Genomic DNA, 21233 nt, shown 5'->3' with positions numbered 1-21233 from the left:
GTGACTTCAAGGTCGTCATATTTGTCTAAATACCAAAGGAACATCACAGCGACTTTCAGGTAATCACGTTTGTCATCATAACACAGAAAAAATCCATCTCAGTGACCAAGTCCATATACCTGCTTGACCCCATTTGTTTCAGAGCCCGAACTACAATTAGAATTTGAATGAGCTTGTCGAAAGATAAGAATTTTAAAACGAAAAGAGTAGTATAGTGACCTTTGTTACAAGTTTAAATTCTCCTACATAAAATACTGTTTTCGTGAGAACTCTCTGCTAAAACCCGAACCCGTGGTACGTGTCCGACCTTATCATGCGTATGTGTTTGTGAATCATTATCAAATAGTGATGTTACAAGGTGTCCCTGCCCCGTCACTAACACATGCAAACCAAGAGAATTACAACAAGGGCTCCTGAATCAGGGCAGAACTGATACTCCGTGGGTATTGTTTCCCCTTCCGCCCAGCCCTTACTGCAATGGTAACGCCTTGAATGAAGCATGTCTAGATTTTCCCAGGTTCAGGGATTGTTATCATCTGAATAAGATTGTTATATTTTTAAATATCATTTACAAAATATCATTTCATCATGCATACACGTAGAAAAAAACTATATATATAGCGCTAGTTTCTGGCATGTGCCACTCAAAAGCGCTGGAGAAGAGTCTGGAAAGACATTGTTCAAGTACGGAAGGCAGCACTAAACATGCGTTTTCAATTGTGACTTGAATGTTGGTAGATTCTCTTACGATCTGAGATGCATGGGTAAACTGTTCCACATTACTGGACAGGTGTTTGCGAATGAACAGCCGCCAAATGCCTTTGTTCGGGTGGTTAGTACCTCCAGGAAATCCTGCATGGGAACAACATGGTATGGACCTGGGGGTATGGTAGTTGTGAAGAAGATTGGAGCGGTAGCTGGGGTCAAGTCCATTGACACACTAACAGCAGTGTTTGTCTGGATCCTTTTCAGACTTGAATTCTGTGCTACGCTGCTAATGTTTGACTGTCCTTCGTGACATATATTTATCATATATACTAACTTTGTTCTCGTCACTACATGGCTGAAATATTGCCGGTGTGACGTTAACTCACTCACTCACTCACTCACTCACTCACTCACTCACTCACTCACTCACTCACTCACTCACTCACTCACTCACTCACTCACTCACTCACTCACTCACTCACTCACTCACCCACCCACCCACTCACTCACTCACTCACTCACTGTACTGGATCCTGTATCTGACTGGCAGCCAGTGCGGAGTACATGAGTGATGTGGTCATATTTCTGATGACGGGTTATCATCCCTGCTGTAGTGTTCTGCACACGTTGAAGCTTGCCAAGTAGATGCTCAGATGTTCCAAACAACAGCGAGTTGCAGTAATCAAGTCTCGACGTGATGAAGGCTTGGATAAGAGCTGAGATGGTTTTGACATCGAGATACCTCCTCATCATGCTGATGTTGTGAATATGGAAGTACGCACGCTTGCAGACGCTATTGATATGCGATTCCATGTTAAATCACGTGTCGAATATCACACCCAGATTTCGGGCTTCCTTGCTAGCAGAGATCGCACATTTACCAATGCGGCACACTGGAAGAGGGACATAATTTTGACTTCGTTTGGAACAGAATACCAAAAGCATTGTTTTTTCATCATTCAGTTTCAGGAAGTTAGAAGTCACCCATGTCTTGATGCTACCGACAAACAGCTTAACTGACTCAAATATGAGATTGACTGATCACATAGACTAAACTGCCGTATGATCCATGATAAATAGTTCGGAATACATCCCAACAAATCGTCAAAGTAGTTCACCTGGTGAAGGAGTAGGGATATTTCCAGGTATTAAATATGCCCACTGAACTTATAATCGATTTATCGATTAAACGACAACGTTTGGGAAGTCGGTGGTACCGTCACGTAAAAAAGCTGTGTTCGACTTAATTGGCCCAGATTGGTTTTCTCCTCACATAAAGAAACTAACAGAAAATACAGTCTAACGCGGCGCCATGGTCAACTTACTCACACAAAACGCGTGAAGGTCCGGTTAGAATATTTATCTTCAGTAACCCATGCTTGTCGTAAGAGGCGATTAACGGGATCGGTTGGTCAGGCTCGCTGACTTGGTTGACACATGTCATCGGTTACCAATTGCGCAGATCGATGCTCATCCTGTTGATCACTGGTTTGTCCGGTCCACACTCGATTATTCACAGACCGCCGCCATATAGCTGGAATATTGCTGAGTGCGGCGCAAAACTAAACTCACTCACTACTCACCCCAAAACGTTGACCCATTACAAGTTGGGAGGTTGAGAGTCAGGCTGTGCAGTGTCCGGTAGGAAACACCAAGATAGAATATAAGTTCCAAAGAATCAATCCATGGTACATCAAGGTCCAGGTCAGGAACGCAAGGTCAGTAACGCACCTGTGTAGCCAGTGTTATCATCTATACTTTTAAAGTGAGTGTGAGTGAGTTTAGTTTTACGCCGCACCCAGCACTATTCCAGCTATATGGCGGCGGTCCTATACTTTAAAAATAAGTAGGGGAACTTCATTTGTAATTTACGATCGGAGTCAACTAATGTTGGTATGATAATAATGAATGTTGTGCACATTTCCTCATGACCATAGTTGTCGCTCTTGAAATGTGATTGGTGTATGACGTGAAATTTGCATGTGTACGATTTTCGTTTAAAAGAAAAGAAAAAAACCCAGCTAAAAACAAACACTAACATCTGTGTCATGCAAGATGATTGTCAAAATTAATGGATAACAGTGATTTATCGACCTCCTTGAAAACCGTCAAAATCAAGAAAGACACTCCATGCACGTGTATGGTGCTACAGCGTTGTGCACGTGCATCCCATGCGTTGTGTTTGGGGGTGGTGATGAAGAGAAACTGTGATGCATTCATAAGATGTCTGTTTTTGAAAAGTTTGTTTACGCTTATACTTCCTATCCAAATTTAAAGTTCAAGTTCCCCTACATTTTTTTAAGAGTATATATAAAAAACACGTACTCACATGACCACATCATGCGCATAGCCACACGTATCAACCCAATAAATTACGATAAGCTACAGCCCCGATACTTACAATTTCTGATACCGCAAGGTTGTCATGTTACGTGAATTGAGAACTTTACATTTATATTCTATGCAACGAATTCAGGTGAATTTATGTTCTGATCTTCGGTATTGGTTTGAATTTGTACCGATACTGAGCCTTGATTTGTCAATTCCATGTACCCTCTCAGTAGGGATTCCGTTGAGATAGAGGCGGTGAAGTAGCCTAGTGGTTAAAGCGTTATTTCGTCACGCCGAAGACCCGGATTCGATATCTCACATGGGTACAATGTGTGAAGCCCATTTCTGGTGTCCCCCTGCCCGATATTGCTCTAATATTACTAAAAGCGGCGTAAAATCATGCAAAGGATAGTACCAGCGTGGTTTCGCGTTTTGCCGACATATTCTAGTACGGTTATATGTCCGAAAAACGACAAGCATCACCAGAACTATTTCAGTGTCAACACAAAAAGTGCTGGAATGACAGAAAAAGGATTTGATTAAACGGCTTTCACCTCGAAATAATATCCTTATAATGATAGAGTTATATAGATGTAGATGTTATTTTAAGTCACTCGGTTATGCCCGGATTTTCAGGTTCAGTAGCTAGTGAACTTTCATGTGCTCGGATGACGGCCGTAACCCTGTGTCTCATCCCTCGTGTCAGACATCGACACCTGACATCTTTGTACCACAACCACGTGTCTCACCCTCGTGTCAGACCTCGACACCTGACATCTTTGAAGGACAACCATGTGCCTCTTCCCACGTGTCAGACGTCGACACCTGACGCCTTTGAAGGACAACCCTGTGTCTCATCACACGTGTCAGACGTCGACACCTGACATCTTTGTACGACAACCATGTGCCTCATCCCTCGTGTCAGACCTCGACACCTGACATCTTTGAAGAACAACTCTGAGTCTTATCCCCAGTGTCAGTGAGTGAGTGAGTTTAGTTTTACCCCGAACTCAGCAATATCCCAGCTATATGGCGGCGGTCTGTAAATAATCGAGTCTGTACCAGAAAATCCAGTTATCAACAGCATGAGCATCGATCTACGCAATTGGGAACCGATAACATATGTGAACCAAGTCAGAGAGCCTGGCCACCCGATCCCGTTAGTCGCCCCTTACGACAGGCATGGGTTACTGAAGGGAAATTCTAACCCGGACCTTCACGGACCCCGTGTCAGACGTCGGGACCTGACATCTTTGAAGGACAACCCTGTGTCGTATCCCCCGTGTCAGACGTCGAGACCTGACATCTTTGAAGGACAACTCTGTGTCGTATCCCACGTGTCAGACGTCGACACCTGACGTCTTTGAAGGACAACCACGTGTCTCATCCTTCGTATCAGACGTCGACACCTGACATCTTTGTACGACAACCATGTGTCTCATCCCTCGTGTCAGACGTCGACACCTGACATCTTTGTACGACAACCATGTGTCTCATCCCTCGTGTCAGACGTCGACACCTGACATCTTTGCACGACAACCATGTGTCTCATCCCTCGTGTCAGACGTCGACACCTGACATCTTTGTACGACAACCATGTGTCTCATCCCTCGTGTCAGACGTCGACACCTGACATCTTTGTACGACAACCCTGTGTCGTATCCTCCGTGTCAACGTCGACACCTGACATCTTTGTACGACAACCCTGTGTCGTATGAAGGACAACCCTGTGATGTGCATTCCTGTAATGTGCCATTACACTGCCTCATTCGTCCTGCCTCGTGTTATGCTTACAGATTATTATAACACAGCAAGACACCAGAATTAGATACCAAACAAGTGATACCTGATCACTCTGCATTTTGAAGATTGGACGAGTAGCGTTTGGGGGACGTGTATAATAAAGGTATCCAGGTGTATGGTAAAGGCCTCCAGGTGTACAGTAAAGGCCTCCAGGTGTATGGTAAAGGCCTCCAGGTGTATGGTAAAGGCCTCCAGGTGTATAGTCAAGGCATCCAGGTGTATGGTAAAGGCCTCCAGGTGTATGGTAAAGGCCTCCAGGTGTGTGGTAAAGGCCTCCAGGTGTATGGTAAAGGCCTCCAGGTGTATGGTAAAGGCCTCCAGGTGTATGGTAAAGGCCTCCAGGTGTATAGTCAAGGCATCCAGGTGTATGGTAAAGGCCTCCAGGTGTATGGTAAAGGCCTCCAGGTGTATGGTAAAGGCCTCCATGTGTTGAGTAAAGGCATCCAGTGCATAGTAAAGGCACCTAGGTGTATGGTAAAGGCCTCCAGGTGTATGGTAAAGGCCTCCAGGTGTATGGTAAAGGCATCCATGTGTTGAGTAAAGGCATCCAGTGTATAGTCAAGGCACCCAGGTTTATAGTAAAGGCCTCCAGGTGTATGTTAAAGGCCTCCAGGTGTATGGTAAAGGCCTCCATGTGTTGAGTAAAGGCATCCAGTGCATAGTAAAGGCACCCAGGTGTATGGTAAAGGCCTCCAGGTGTATGGTAAAGGCATCCATGTGTTGAGTAAAGGCATCCAGTGTATAGTAAAGGCTACCAGGTTTATAGTAAAGGCCTCCAGGTGTATGGTAAAGGCCTCCAGGTATATGGTAAAGGCCTCCAGGTGTATGGTAAAGGCCTCCAGGTGTGTGGTAAAGGTCTACGAACAGAATCACCTTGGACTTTGCCCCTTCAAGTTCATAACCATGATGTAAATATTTATAAGGGTTCCTAACACAAACTTTATTACGGACCAGTGCACTTAACTACTTCCAGACTCACGTCAGATGGGCTCTGGGAATTAAGTGATGGACTCATAGAACTCCCCATCAAGCTGGAAATGACTTCAATCAACGGGGAATCCATCCGTGACATCATAACCGGTATAGGTGAGAACACTAGTGGCAAAACGTATCTTTTATGTTTGACATATCCATGCATTGTTAATTTGCCATGAACAATAGTAACATCGTGGAATCGTTGTTTCAATGACCTTGCTAAAAGGTAATATAATCCTTCTGTGACCTTCGGGATTATATCATTGATTTATGCGTTCCCGGGGACCACTGTCACTAACGCAGGGCCAGTTACATTTCCATTATGCTGTTGACGGAATTAATGCACACATTTACCCAAATGCAATCACTGGCTTCTTAAGTTCCAAGGATATTTATTCTCTATTGTGATACATACCCTGGACTCAATAGCTAAATACACAGTACTCGATTTTAGGCTCATTTGCAAAGTGAGTGAGTGAAATTTGCTTAACGCTGCATGAGCTATGATAATGAATCGCCAATTGTCACGAAGGCACATATGCGAAGGACAATTGTGAATGTGATCGCCTTAATCGTATGCCATATTTCGTGTGTAGAGCTATCTACAGCGTATGTATTCCCATGGTGGACACACATGCTATTAAGGACGTATCCCCTGACTCCTATCTCAATATGAGACTCTTTATGTACATTATGAATGAAGTCTGATTTGTGTAATTTTTAATTTTGGCCCCGAGACTCTTTCTTAATGAATTGCGGCAAATGCAAGATGAGCATTACAATTTTCTGTCAAATTATTGGAAAATTATTTCGGTTGTAAAATAATGATCATAAATCTCACATATGGCTTTGTCTATATCTTGTAATCAAGTGAAGTCGGTGATAACTTTTTTTGCCAGGTAGTTTATTTCAAAGAGTATATTTCACATTTCTACTGTTAATATGTGGTCGCGGATTGTCGCTTACTTCTTAGTGTAAGTCAGAAAGTCTATCCATGTGCATCATCCATTGTTTCTTTCAGAAAATGATGTTGTTTTGCATGGAGAGAACCAGGTGCAGTTTATACTTGATCCCAACCTACGCTCGGCGTAGAATCGGAATTGGCATATAAGGTCTGTCACAGTGTCGAGATGTACGAGACACATGTGTTGCAAAAAGCATAATCATTCTCCCTGCAATAAAAGACTATACGGGCTGACTTATTCTTACTGAGATGTATAGTGTCAAATCATACAGATTACGATATTATCCTGTCAACAGTTAAACAGTAATTAAGGAAAACATCACACGTCATGTTATTATCTTTTTGCATTAAAAATGGCATAACATCAGATAATGCACATTGACTATATTTCAATAGTATATTTAATACTGCCACTGCTATTGTGTTGTCAATGAATTTAGACTGCCATTTTATTGTGTACTGCCATTGTATTTTATTTGCAGTATTTGTTGTCGAATTGTAAAAATATTTAACTGTATAGTGCAATTATTAATTGTATAGCATTTCTTTCTTGTTTTTTGGCTTGAACAACATTTCTGGTTTAATTTAAATTAGTATTTCAATTTGGAATTGTAACATAACGTAACATAATCAATACTATAACGTTCGAGGTAGTTGTATGTGACAGTACATCACAGAAACATCTCAGTGATTTCGAGGTAGTCGTTGTGTCGGTACATCACAAGAACAACTACGTGATTTCGAGGTAGTCGTTGTGTCGGTACATCACAGAACACCTCCGTGATTTCGAGGTAGTCGTATGTGACAGTACATCACAAGAACATTTCAGTGACGTCGACGTTGTTGTATGTGTCAGTACATCACAAGAACATCTCCGTGACTTCGAGGTAGTCGTATGTGACAGTACATCACAAGAACATTTCAGTGACGTCGAGGCAGTCGTATGTGTCGGTACATCACAAGAACATCTCCGTGACTTCGACGTAGTTGTATGTGTCAGTACATCACAAGAACATCTCCGTGATTTCGAGGTAGTCGTATGTGACGGTACATCACAAGAACATCTCAGAAACTTCAACTTAGTCGTATGTGTCGGTACATCACAAGAACACCTCAATGACTTCGAGGTAGTCGTATGTGTCAGTACATCACTAAAAACATCTCGGTCACTTCGATGTAGTCGTATGTGTCGATACATCACAAGAACATCTCAGTAATTTCGAGGTAGCAATGATTTTTCCCACATCAAAAGAACACCGCCAAATATTCCGAGGTTATCACGTGTGCCCCTTCATCAAAACATAGCAGTGACTTCAAGGTCGACATATCTGCCTCAACACCAAACGAACATCACAACGCAAAAAACCATCTCAGTGACCAGGTCCATATATCTGCTTGACAACCTTTGCTCCTGAACCTGAACACTGTCTCGTTTTCTGCGTATTCCATCCATCCATCAATCCAAATCGCAAGATCAATTTATTGATTAAAGCGGCTTTTTTTATTCAACCATAAATCAAATATGATATTTCTGTAAATTGATTGCTTACAAATGTTCTCATTTATGACAGATAAAACCTAACAGGCATGTTCTAAAATTTCAAAATATATGTTCACTAAATTACCGACTTTTGTCATGGCAAGCCAAATCGACTGGATATTTCTGAGGTATCAATACAACTGGGCATCCTGATCACTGACAATCAAACTATAAATTTAACAAACCGGATAACCACCACGTATGAGACTGTTTTACTTTCATCTTAGCTACGCCGTCGTCGCGGTTTTACTGGCTGTGTCCATTCACGAAACTTTCACTTAATTCCCTTGATGATACAGTTAGAGCTTGGCTCAAAAGAGACTGTTTTTCCAACCCACGGGCCCCTTCTGCAAACTGAATGTCTGGACGCAGTCTAGTTTGAAGGCCTGAAACAAGAAACGCGCCGTTCTTCCTTACACTCTGAGACGACATGTACGTGAAAATAAACAATTCTTCAAAGTAGCCGGCTTGGACCTCGAAATTTGATTTGTGTCCACCGATAATCTCCCCATTTCCTCCCTGTGTGATGTTTCGTCACAGAAAAACACTGGCAATTCGCTTCCCACAGCTGAATCACACTGTAAACATGGCTAATGCAAGGAGATTATATAAGTCCCTCGTTGTTCTATCAGCACTGCAAACTTCAAAATCCCCATATTGCTGAGAGTCGTTTTGGATCTAAAGGGCTATTCACCATGGATATTATTCAGTGGCGTGTTGCAGTAGCCATAATTTGGTATTTGGGAAGTGTTCAGGCCTACAACAAAGCGGTTCTTAGTTTGTATGTTCAGAGATTCAGCGGGGAGGTGAGTGTGTGTGTATATATATATATTTTAAATCGAACCAAATCAAATTTGGACATACTGGAATTTTGTTGGAGTAGAATGTTCAATGATGGTATAATTATGTTTATATAATAACTATGTCCTACTGAGTGCGTGGCGCGTTGTAGGGCACCTATGTTGGAAGAGGACAATCCGGGGCATGTCAGATGGGGCCAGAATTCCCACCTGTTGCTACCCATCCTCGGATCAAGAGCCTGGTGGCTATAAACGCAGAACAGTACTCTGGATCTCTTGCATGTGGCATGTGCTTCAGGGTAGGTTGTCTTTCCTTAAACTATTATACTAAGTCTGTTGTCATCATTCTGTGAAACAACACTATAAATGTACCTTACGTCTTGTAGGTGCCATTAACGCAGTACGTGGTTTCTATTCCTGCAGGTGCTAGGTACAGGTGTGGGTACTGGATCAGATCCTATAAAAGGAGACTTCTACGTCTTCGTCAACGACATATGTCCGGAATGTAAAGAAGGTGAGTAATGTATACATATATTTACTATATTACACTACATGGTTTTCATGTGATACGCGCTCGTTGGTGTCACTCCATATTTGAATTTTGACTCGGCCACGTAACACCTGGTTTGCCATTTTACAGGATTGAAAGAATATTGAAAGAGTAAGATTAAATATGTTTTATCGGAAAACTAGTTTTCAGTGACAAGTATCTTTTACCTGTAAAGTCAGTAATATATCCCAACAACATTTCAAAGTAGCTGACCTTGTGGTGGGGTAAGGATGTTTCCAAACATTAGATATGTCCCTTGTGCTTATGTCGTTAACGATTAAACGACAACGTTTGTGACGTTGGTACCGTCAAGTGAAACAGCACAACTCACTGTACAGGTTCACTTCCAGGTGACAATGATAAGATTGTTGATTCGAATCCTAAATCCAAGTTCGTATGTTTCTCAGCATCACAGTGGTGACAGTTTTTTTGAAAGTATCACATATGTACGACTGGGCACACTTTCTCACACATTAACCCTACGCGTTGTGATATCACAGACAACACAGCATTAAACTCAACTCACTCATCCAACACACTGACCTATTGCAGGCGACATTGACCTCGCGGAGGAAGGTGATGGAAGTTGGGAGGTGGAGATTCAGGCTGTGCAGTGTCCGGTCGGAAACACCAAGATAGAATATAAGTTCCAAGGAAGCAATGCATGGTACATCAAGCTCCAGGTCAGGAACGCAAGGTCAGTAACACACAGTCATGTGTACCCAGTTTATTCATCTTCATAACTACCACTTATTCATATGGCCATTTCACGAGGATAGCCTCATGTAAGCCAATGTTTTACTGTAATCTACAGCCCAGCTTTTCAGAAGAAATTTATATTAATGTTGCATGCAACGAAGAAAGGTGACTTTCTCCATTGTGATACATACCTTGGACTCAATGACTGCCACAGTATTCGACCCTTTTCTTAAATATTACATTAATGTTGCATGCAACGAAGAAAGGTGACTTTCTGTTATGTTGCAGCCCAAAGACGGGCAAAGATCTTCTGTTTGGGTTTGAGTTCGTACATGCAATGGGCATGGATTTGTCAGTGATGTGTACTGATCCAGTAGACATTCCGGTGAGGATTGGTCCCTTTGACTTATACCTGTCCTGAACGTTAACAAACGTTTAACAGGTAGTTTGGCTCGGATGATTGGTTGGTTTGTATCATCTGTGTACCTCAGAATATTAATCACTGGATTGTGTGGTCGACTAGATCCAGACCGGAATTTTGTTGAGTACGACGTTAAAAAGCAAGCAAAGAAATAGTACCATTATAAGTTACAGTTCGTTTTGCCGACATACTCTACTAACATGATATGCCTGAAAAATAGGTACATAGAAAAGGCCTACTGACTCACTGACTGAGTTTGGTTTTACGCCGCTTTTAGCAATATTCCAGCAATATCACGGCGGGGGACACCAGAAATGGGCTTCACAAATTGTACCCATGTGGGGATTCGAACCCGGGTCTTCGGCGTGACGAGCCAACGCTTTAACCACTAGGCTACCCCACCGCCCCTGAAAAGGCCTACAGGTGTATGATAAAGGCTTCTTCAGATGTATGGTAAAGGCGTCCATGTGTATAGTAAAGGCCTCCAGGTGTATAGTAAAGGTATCCAGGTGTATGGTAAAGGCCTCCAGGTGTATAGTAAAGGTATCCAGGTGTATGGTAAAGGCATCCATGTTTATAATAAAGGCCATCAGGTGTATAGTAAAGGTATCCAGGTGTATAATAAAGGACTACCTGTTAAACGTTTGTTAACGTTCAGGACAGGTATAAGTCAAAGGACAATCACCAGAATGTCTACTGGATCAGTACCTCACTGACAAATCCATGCCCATTGCGTATTACGGGCACAAACCCAAACAGAAGATCTTTGCCGTCTTTGGGCTGCAACATAACAGAAATTACCTTTCTTCGTTGCATGCAACATTAATGTAATGTTAGAAAAGGGTCGAATACTGGCAGTCGGTCCAGGTATGTATCACAATGGAGAATGCTTTTCTTTCGTTTGCATGCAACGGTAATATGATTTCTTCTGGCTGGGCTGTAGTTACGGTAAAACTTGTTGGCGGCTTACATGAGGCTATCTCGTGAAATGGCCATGAATAAGTGGTAGTTATGGTGGGTGAAGCTGGGTGCACGCTGACTGTATTTACTGACCTTACGTTTGAGCGCAGGCTTGAGTGTTGCGCCATTTTTAGCTTCCTTGGAACTTATATTCTATCTTGGTGACCGGGCGGACACTGCACAGCCTGAATCTCCACCTCCCAACTTCCATCACCTTCCTCCGCGAGGTCAATGTCATGCAATAGGTCAGTGTGTTGGATGAGTGAGTTGAGTTTGTACTGTGTTGTCTGTGATATCACAACGCGTAGGGTTAATGTGTGAAAGTGTGCCCAGTCATTACATATGAATTACTTTCAAAAACTATCACCGCTGCCAGATGCTAGAAAACCATCACCAGAAGCGCTAGGAGTTTAAGGATTCAGATCAACAATCTTATCATTCACCTGGAGACTTACACCTTACAGTGAGTTGTGCTGTTTCACGTGACGGTACCAACGTCACAAACGTTGTCGTTTAATCGTTAACGACATAAGCACAAGGGACATATCTAATGTTTGGAAACGTACCCACCACAAGGTCGGCTACTTTGAAATGTTGTTGGGATATATTACTGACTTTACAGGTAAAGATACTTGTCACTGAAGCTAGTTTTCCGATAAAACATCCCAATCTTACTCTTTCAATATTCTTTCAATCCTGTAAATGGCAAACCAGGTGTTGCATTGGCCGAGTCAAAATTCAAATGGAGTGACACCAGCAGGCATTGTCGCATGAAACCGTGGTGTGATATGGTAAAATGTATTGTACATTACTCACCTTCTTTGCATTCGGACGTAATGGTTGACGTGAAATAAACTTTTGGCGGATCTGATCCATACACCTGTACCCTAGCACCGGGGCAAAACCACGTACTGCGTTAATGGCACCTACAAGACGTAAGGTACATTTATAGTGTTGTTTCACAGAATGACAGACTTAGTATAATGGTTTAAGGAATAACCTACCCTGAAGCACATGCCACATGAGAGATCAGAGTACTGTTCTGCGTTTATAGCCACCAGGCTCTTGATCCGAGATGGAGTAGCAACAGAGTGGGAATTCTGGCCCCATCTGGCATGCCAGTTGTCCTCTTCAACGGGTTGCAGCGCGCCACGCCTCAGTAGGACATGGTTATTATATAAACATAATTATACTCATCATTGAACATTCTACTCCAACAAAATTTGGTATGTCCCAGAATTTGATTTGAGACAGTTTTAAAATATATATATATACACACACTCACCTCCCCATGATCTCTGAACATACAAACTAAGAACCGCTTTGTTGTAGGCCCTGAACTTCCAAATACCCAGAGGTGGCTGCTGCAGCACGCATAGATATCCGGGTGAATGGCCTTTGGATCCATTTGACTCTCCTTGTGTAGAGTTTTGAGTTTGCGGTGCTGATGGAACAACGAAGGAGGGACTTATATAATCTCCTTCGTTGTATGTTGCAGTGTGATTCGGCTGTGGGGTTTTGGGTACCCAGTGTTTTGTGACCAGAGCATCACACGAGGAGAAATGGGGAGATATCAGTGGACTAAATCAAATTCAAGGTCCGGCGAGCTGCTTTGAAGAATTGTTTTGGCCCTACGTACATGTCGTCTCAGAGTGTAAGGAAGAACAGCGCGTTTATTTGAGCCTTCAAACTAGACTGCGTCCAGACATTTCAGTTTGCAGAAGGGGCCCGTGGGTTGGAAAAGTCTTAGCTCTAACTGTATCATCAAGGGAATTAAATTGAAGTTTCGTGTGGACACAGTAAAACCGCGACGACGGCGTAGCTAAGATGTAGTCTCATACATTGGTGGATATCCGGTTTATTTAAATTTATAGTTTGATTGTCAGGATGCCCAGTTGTATTGGTACCTCAGAAATATCCAGTCGATTTGACACCATGGAAAAAGTCGGTAATTTAGTGAACATATATTTTGTACACAGAACATGCCTGTTAGGTTTTATCTGTGTGAGAACGATAATCGTAAATATCTATGTAATTATATATCATAGTCATTTGGATTGATGGATGGATGGAATAAGCGAGACCAGTGTTCAGGTTCAGGAGCAAAGAGTTGTCAAGCAGATATATGGACCTGAATTCGCTGAGATGGTTTTTGCGTTGTGATTCGTTTGGTGTTGAGGCAGATATGTCGACCTTGAAGTCACTGCTATGTTTTGATGAAGGGGCACACGTGATAACCTCGGAATGTTGGCGGTGTTCTTTTGATGTAGGAAAAATCATTGCTACCTCGAAATTACTGAGATGTTCTTGATGTATCGACACATACATTTATCAGAAGTGACCGAGATGTTTTAGTGATGTATGACACATACGACTACCTCGAAGTCATTGAGGGTGTTCTTGTGATGTACATACGACTAAGTTGAAGTTTCTGAGATGTTCCAATGTACCGTCACATGACTACGGAGATGTTCTTGTGATGTACTGACACAGCTACCAGCCTTTGCGTCGGTCACGGAGATGTTCGTGTACCGACACATACGACTGCGCGACGTCACTGAAATGTTCTTGTGATGTGCTGTCACGTACGACTTTACCTCGAGTCACGGAGATGTTCTTGTGATGCTAGCCGCGCAGCGAACGTCGGCGTCACTAGAAATGTTAATACTGTCACATACGACTGCCTCGAAATCGCGGGTGTTGTGATGTGCCGACTGCTAACTACCTCAAGAAATCACATGGGTGTTGTGATGGCCGACACAACGACCTGCTAGAGATGTTTCTGTGATGCGCACAACTACTCGAACGTTATAGTATTGATTATGTTACGTTATTTACAATTCCGGTGAAATACTAATTTGAAATTAGGCCAGAAATGTTTGTTTTAAAGAGCGAAACAAGAAAGAAATGCTATACAATTAATAATTTACTATACAGTTAAATATTTTACAATTCGACATGGCTACTTTTAAATAAATAAATGGCAGTACGTAAATGGCAATTCGAATTCAAACATTGACAACTGTAGCAGTGGCGGTATTGGTATACTAATGGAAATATGGTGTGGTATAAGTGTTATGCCATTTTAATGCCAAAAGATAATAACATGACGTGTGATGTTTCATAATTACTGTTTAACTGTTGACAGGATAATATCGTAATCTGTATGATTTGACACTATACATCTCAGTAAAGAATAAGTCAGCCCGTATAGTCTTTTTATTGCAGGGGAGAATGATTATGCTTTTGCTAACACATGTGTCTCGTACATCTCGACACTGTGACAGACCTTATTCTGGTTCGATTCTACGCCGAGTGAGTTGGGATCAAGTATAAACTGCACTACTCCATGCAAACAACATCATTTTCCTGAAAGAAACAATGGATGATGCACATGGATAGACTTTCTGACTTCACACTAAGAAGTAGCGACAATCCGCGACCTACATATTAACAGTGAAATGTAAATATACTCTTTGAAATAAACTACCTTTGGCAAAAAGCTATCATCACCGACTTCACTTGATTACAAAATTTCGTGAATATAGACAAAGCCATCCAGTAAAACCGCGAGATTTATGATCACTATTTTTACAACCGAAATCATTTTCAATAATTTTGACAGAAAGATTGTAATGCTCAGTCTTGCATTTGCCGCAATTCATTAAGAAAGACAAATAAAATACCTAGGCGAACTTCGACATAATAAGTCTCATGTTGAATGAGAGTCATCATAATGGCGTATTGTGTCCGCAATGAGCCTGCGCTGCTAATAAATAACTCTACTACAGTATAAACGCCGTTAATCACATTCTAGTGTCGCTTCGCATAATATTCATGTTTCAATTAACGGTCGTATCTGCTTTATGCGGCGTTAAAGCTGCTCACTCTGCAAATGACCATCGTACTGTATTGCTTTATTGGTCAGTATCTGACAAATAATGTCGCGAACAGAAGCGTGATGCGACTGGTAATGTGCGTATCCGTCAAGCGGCACCAATCAGTATGGCTTACCTGCGTCCCAATCAATATAATCCCGAAGGTCTGTATTTTAACGTCGTCCACGATGGCAAATTAACTGTCGTACGTTTCTCGGCGGATGTTGATAACAATCCCGAGCCCATCTGTCTGGAAATGCGCGGTCCATCAATGTAAATATTTACATGCTTGTTGCCATGACGAGAACTGGCAGGCTGATTTCGTTCGTGCCTTTACCAGGTACCGCTGAAGACGCTACCGCTAAACCTGGTATTACTATACACTGGATGCTTTACTCAACACGCTGGATGCTGCTTTGCCATACTGCCTGGAGCCTTTACCTGCCTGGTGCGTTACTATGCGCTGGATGTACCTCAACGCATGGGTATACCATACGCCTGGAATTTTGGCGCATATGAATTTTGCCTGATTTGCTGACTGGTATACACTCGGCGCATGGATATTACCATACGCCTGGAGCTTTACGCTGGAGGGTGACAACGCTGTATAAAACGGTCTTTACTCTTAACACTGTTTTATGTACCGGATATGATACGCCTGAGTACGGGCTGCTTTGAACAGAACCTTTACCAACGCTGCGCGATTTTACCGCGCGGTTCGCGATGCTGCACTGGAGGCATACACCTGGAGAACGCTTTATGGCCTGGAGCCTGGATACCTTTATACACGTCTGACATATTTTAATGCAGAGTGATCGGGTATCGCGGTATCTAATTCTGGTGTCTTCGCTGTCGGCACTGTCATCATGGCGGGCGAGACGATAATTAATGGCGCATTACGAAATTATCGAGGTCCTTCGACAAACACGAATGTCGTGCGTTGACGCGGGTTGATAAACCTGTCGAGGTGTCTCAGAAAGGGTTGTTTTATGGTCGTACCCGAAAGATGATGGGCATTAAGGCGGTCGTTTGGTATGTACAAAATGATCGTGTCGATAGAACGCGAAGATATTTTATCGTGGAGAAATGATAAGTGATGGAACAGGCACGCATGTCATTACCAAGGAATGTCGAACGTCGACGGAAAGGATGAACGCGTCGGAAGCGTCTGTTGCGATACGGGTTAGTCTGTTGTCCTTCTTGTTTACGGGTGCGTGTCGTTCAGCTTCATGCCTGTCAGAAGAACGTTAATTGACCCTCGGTTATGTTTATCGATTTTGACGAATCGATATGGAATAACTGAACGGTACGAACTCGATTGACTGACCGCCATATAACTGGGATAACGGTTCGGGTGCGCATCACTGGCGAGGATTGTTCTTCAAGGTGTCGAGGTCTGATACGGTCATTTATGATCGCGTCTGTTGCGATGAACGTTGTCATCGTGATGGCATTGTTATGGTTGTCCTTCGAAACCGAATGATCGTTTTGAAGGGTGGTATGGTTGTGTTCGAAAAATGTCGGTGTCGATGACATTTATCGTCAATAACGCTTCGTTTACAATCCGAGGTGACCGGAAATGGCGCATCTGCAACTGCCATTATGGGATATTATTTCGAACCGTTGTTTTCTCGTCGTTCCACTGTGTTGACACTGGTTCTGGTGATGCTTGTCTCCGGTATGCTGGCTCGTGCTAAATATCGTGGAACGCTGCGCTGCGTAATATTAGAGCGGACACCAGAAGTAGACTTCTTTTATTATTGCCATGAATATCGAATCGATTGTTAAAATGCTCACCTTATCAACGGAATTCACGAAGGCATGGGTGAAATCGAAATGGTATCGAACTTCGTTGCGTAAACAAATGTGAAGTTCTCCAATTCACGTAACATGACAACAACGCGGTATCGAAAATTGTATCGAGACGTAACATGCGCGATGAAGATATACTCTTAAAAAGAGCGAGCTTTAGAGGCTGGTTAAGGAAATAACTTTTCAAAAACCGTAGGAACTCTCTTCATGCTCTTTGACACGGCATGATGCGCATTTTAACGCTGTATGCGATGTCTTTTAACGGTTTCAGGAGATCACTGTTATCAATTTGACGATCATCTTTGCATGTTTACAGATGTTAGTGTTGTTTTTAACTGAGTTTTCGTCATACTTCAGAGCGACAACCAAATGTGAATGATGCTGGCTGATGCCGACTCCGATAAGCAGAAATGAAGTTCCCCACCCATTTTTTAGCGCCGCCATGGTAAACTAAACTTTCCTCACGCTCACTTTAAAGTATAGATGACCAACACTGGCTACGAGTGCGTTACTGTTGCGTTATGATATGCCATGGATTACAGACGCGGTATGTGATTGTTCCTACCGGACTGCACGGCTGTGGCGAGCATGGCGGTCTGTCAGTCAGCAGGATGACGTGGCACCACGACGACATGTCAACCTTCAGCTGACGAAGCATGAGTTACTGAATAAATGCAACCGGACGCCTTCACTGTTCGACCGCCGCGGTACGGATAACATGTCTGAGCGATGCGCAACTTGCGACGGCGCGGCATAGTCATTAGCCGGTGAACGCAGGCATCTACTCGCCAGTGCGCACGACATTCTATTCCGGTATCGTGGATCATACGGCAGTTGGTACAGCAATGATCGGTCAGCTCGATCGTATCGGGTATGGGCTTCTTCTGAGCTGATACTGTTGGCTCGAAATATCTCGCTGTGCGTGCGATCTCTGGCGGGCCCGGGCGTGATATTCGACACGTGTTGGTCATGGCGATCGCGACATATTCTGGCATCGGCATGATGTCGTAGCCTTCGTGAACTTGCGGCTTTCGCTGTTGTTTGAGCATCTACTGACAGCTTCGGCACTTACGGCGAGGATAATGCTCGTATTGCTCGCGCTGGCTGCCGGTCGAGCTGGATCGGCGGTGGTGGTGAGTGAAGGAGGTGGTGGTGGTGGTGGTGGTGGTGGTGGTGGTGATGGTGGTGGTGGTGGTGGTGGTGGTATTATTGAGTTAACGCCGATATTTCGGCGAGCGAAGAACAGCATGATAGTATATGTCTCAAACAACGGCACGAAGGTGAAGTCTGGTCGAACAGTGGACTTGTACCGCGTACCCCAGGTCAGCGTTCCCCGTGCGGATTTCCTGGTACCAACGAACCATGACGGCACCATTAAACACTGATCAATGAACGGCACGTATGACAGCATGTACTGCCGTGTTATGCGTGATGAAAGGCTGTTTGTAGTGATATTTAAAATAACAATGTTATTGAATGATAACGAACCTGAAATCTGGCGTTTCGCGGTACGCAGTGCCCTGATTGAGCCCGCTTGTTGTATTCTCTTCGGTTTTGCGGCGAGTGCTGTCATATTTGATAATGATTAAAACGCATGATGGTTTGAGTTCGAGATTTTGCTGTGAAAACGGTATTTTTATGTGGGAGAATTTAAACTTGTGGTAAGGTCTCTTTTTCGTTTTATCTTTCGACAAAGCTGCGGGCTCTGAAGTTATGGACGATGCTGAATGGTTTTCGTGAGCATGCGGTCGCTGTTTGTTATTTAATGCGACGGTGTACATGTTATTGTGATGAAAGTCACGGGTTGATGAGGGCTTGGCGGCAACGACATAATTAACTGCGTTTATAAACGTACAGGTAATGATATGCAGAGCGTTCACACGTCTTGTCCAAAACGAGCGTATCGGTTGAATAGTGTTGTAGACCTTCGGGTACTCTTCACGGCGTGACACTCGTCGGCGAAACAATGTGTCTGCGTCACTGTTGTTTACAGTGATTGCTACTGCCAATAATGTTGTCGTAATTATGAAACATGGTTTCTGTAGATGTATGAAACTTGCTGTGGTGAACTTATTTGAACAGTGGGTGGAATTGTATGGTAATAATGACATATGTGTATATGATATGCTACGGGCAGTTATTCGGGACGACAACAAAACTACCCCCGCGAACTGTTTTCGTACCCACGTAACGTGACCTTGTGGTATTGATGATTGAAATCCAGCAGATAATCCCCGATGCCGCTTTAGCGTTAAAATATGGTGCTGTTGATATGACGCTGGCTGGTCATCGTATACTGATGATGCAATTGGTATGTAAAATATGGTATGATCCTGGCATAATGTTTAACGGTCGGCGAATCGTATATGAGTTATTCTTAACTGCCATCGCGATGGTACGCTATAAAGTCTGAACTGGTAATATCTGTACATGCGCATCGTCATATGACGAGCTTTTCACCTCACCTCATTAACACCCCGCCCTTATTGAAATGTAGTAATAAGCGGTACCGGGGTGCTCGCAGATCATTGGTCTGACGGCACCGTTTCCGTTGGCATTGGTTTATTTAAGCGGCGGTGAACACCCATTTCAATAATGATTCGGTACGAAGTGTTTATTGCGAAGAGGTATGGCGTACCCAATGCGTCATTTGCAGTGACGAGGTACGTAATAAACATCCACGCTGAAGGAATCTTCATGCAAACGTCATTATCTGAAGCAATGTCACGGTGTTGAACGACCAGAGAGGTGTCATAATGGGCCAGAATAACGGCGGAAAATAGTAGTATTTACTTTCAAAATTCGTTGCCGGTAGGCACAAAGAAGGCGCGTTTCGGAAAACCATTGAATTTCATACAGAAACTGAAACAAACAACATTCTTGCGTACGAATCACGGTGCGGCTTTTCATACAATCGGCAGATGACTTCGACTCTATTCTATCTGCTTAATGACTCAAGCTCTCTTTATGCCGTTAACGGCGCTTTCGATGCGGCTTCCGGTAAGTACGGGATCTGCCTACTTGTTGCCTTTACTGTCTGCGGCGCGACCCACGTCATGAACTGCTGTCGCTGCCGGCTCCGTTCGGCGAATACGTTGAACTAACGGCCGGCATATCCGTGAATTTTCGGCACCAGCTCTGTCGATCTTTGTTGAACGGTCCCCGGTCGACAACTTTCAAAACCTAAAGATGACTCTGTCTTTTCATTGTTTTTAACTGATGGCATCAACGCCGTTAATTTTGAATCTGCTATAAACCAATTAATATTATTACTATGGTATATGTTGGGGCTGTTCGAAAGTTTCGGGGCTGTTTGTTTCCGGCGAACAGTTTTATTAATGCGGTGGTGACAGGCTAAATAACCGGTGCGGTCTGGTATGTGAACTGGTCTACGGTAGGTTAAGACAATTATCGTTGGGTGGATGGGGAATTGATGCTGTTGCGTAATACCGACCGGCGGCATTAGAGACGCACTGTTTGGTCACTGCCGATAAAAGACCGTGATAACGCGACGCTTCGCCGCATCGCGGCAAAATGACGTAGCGACGGTTAATTTGTCGACGGCGAAACGTGTTGGTGACGATCGCGTTGACGGGGACGAAATGATGAAACGGCAATTTAAATACAACGAAATGATATGAGTGATGTTGACAACTGCGCACTGCAACATGATCATTCATGATTCTTCGTATACCGCCATCGCGACTATATTTATGCCGAATATAACTGATAAATTCTCTGTCTTTGATAAATTAACTAATATTTAATGTTATTAAAAGTGTTCGTTGTATG

The sequence above is a fragment of the Haliotis rubra genome, unplaced genomic scaffold, assembly GCF_003918875.1.
Source record: "Haliotis rubra isolate DU_JTF1 unplaced genomic scaffold, ASM391887v1 Scf2016, whole genome shotgun sequence".
Classification (NCBI taxonomy): domain Eukaryota; kingdom Metazoa; phylum Mollusca; class Gastropoda; order Lepetellida; family Haliotidae; genus Haliotis; species Haliotis rubra.
The sequence above is the reverse complement of the archived record's forward strand: the minus strand, read 5'-3'. Positions refer to the sequence as shown.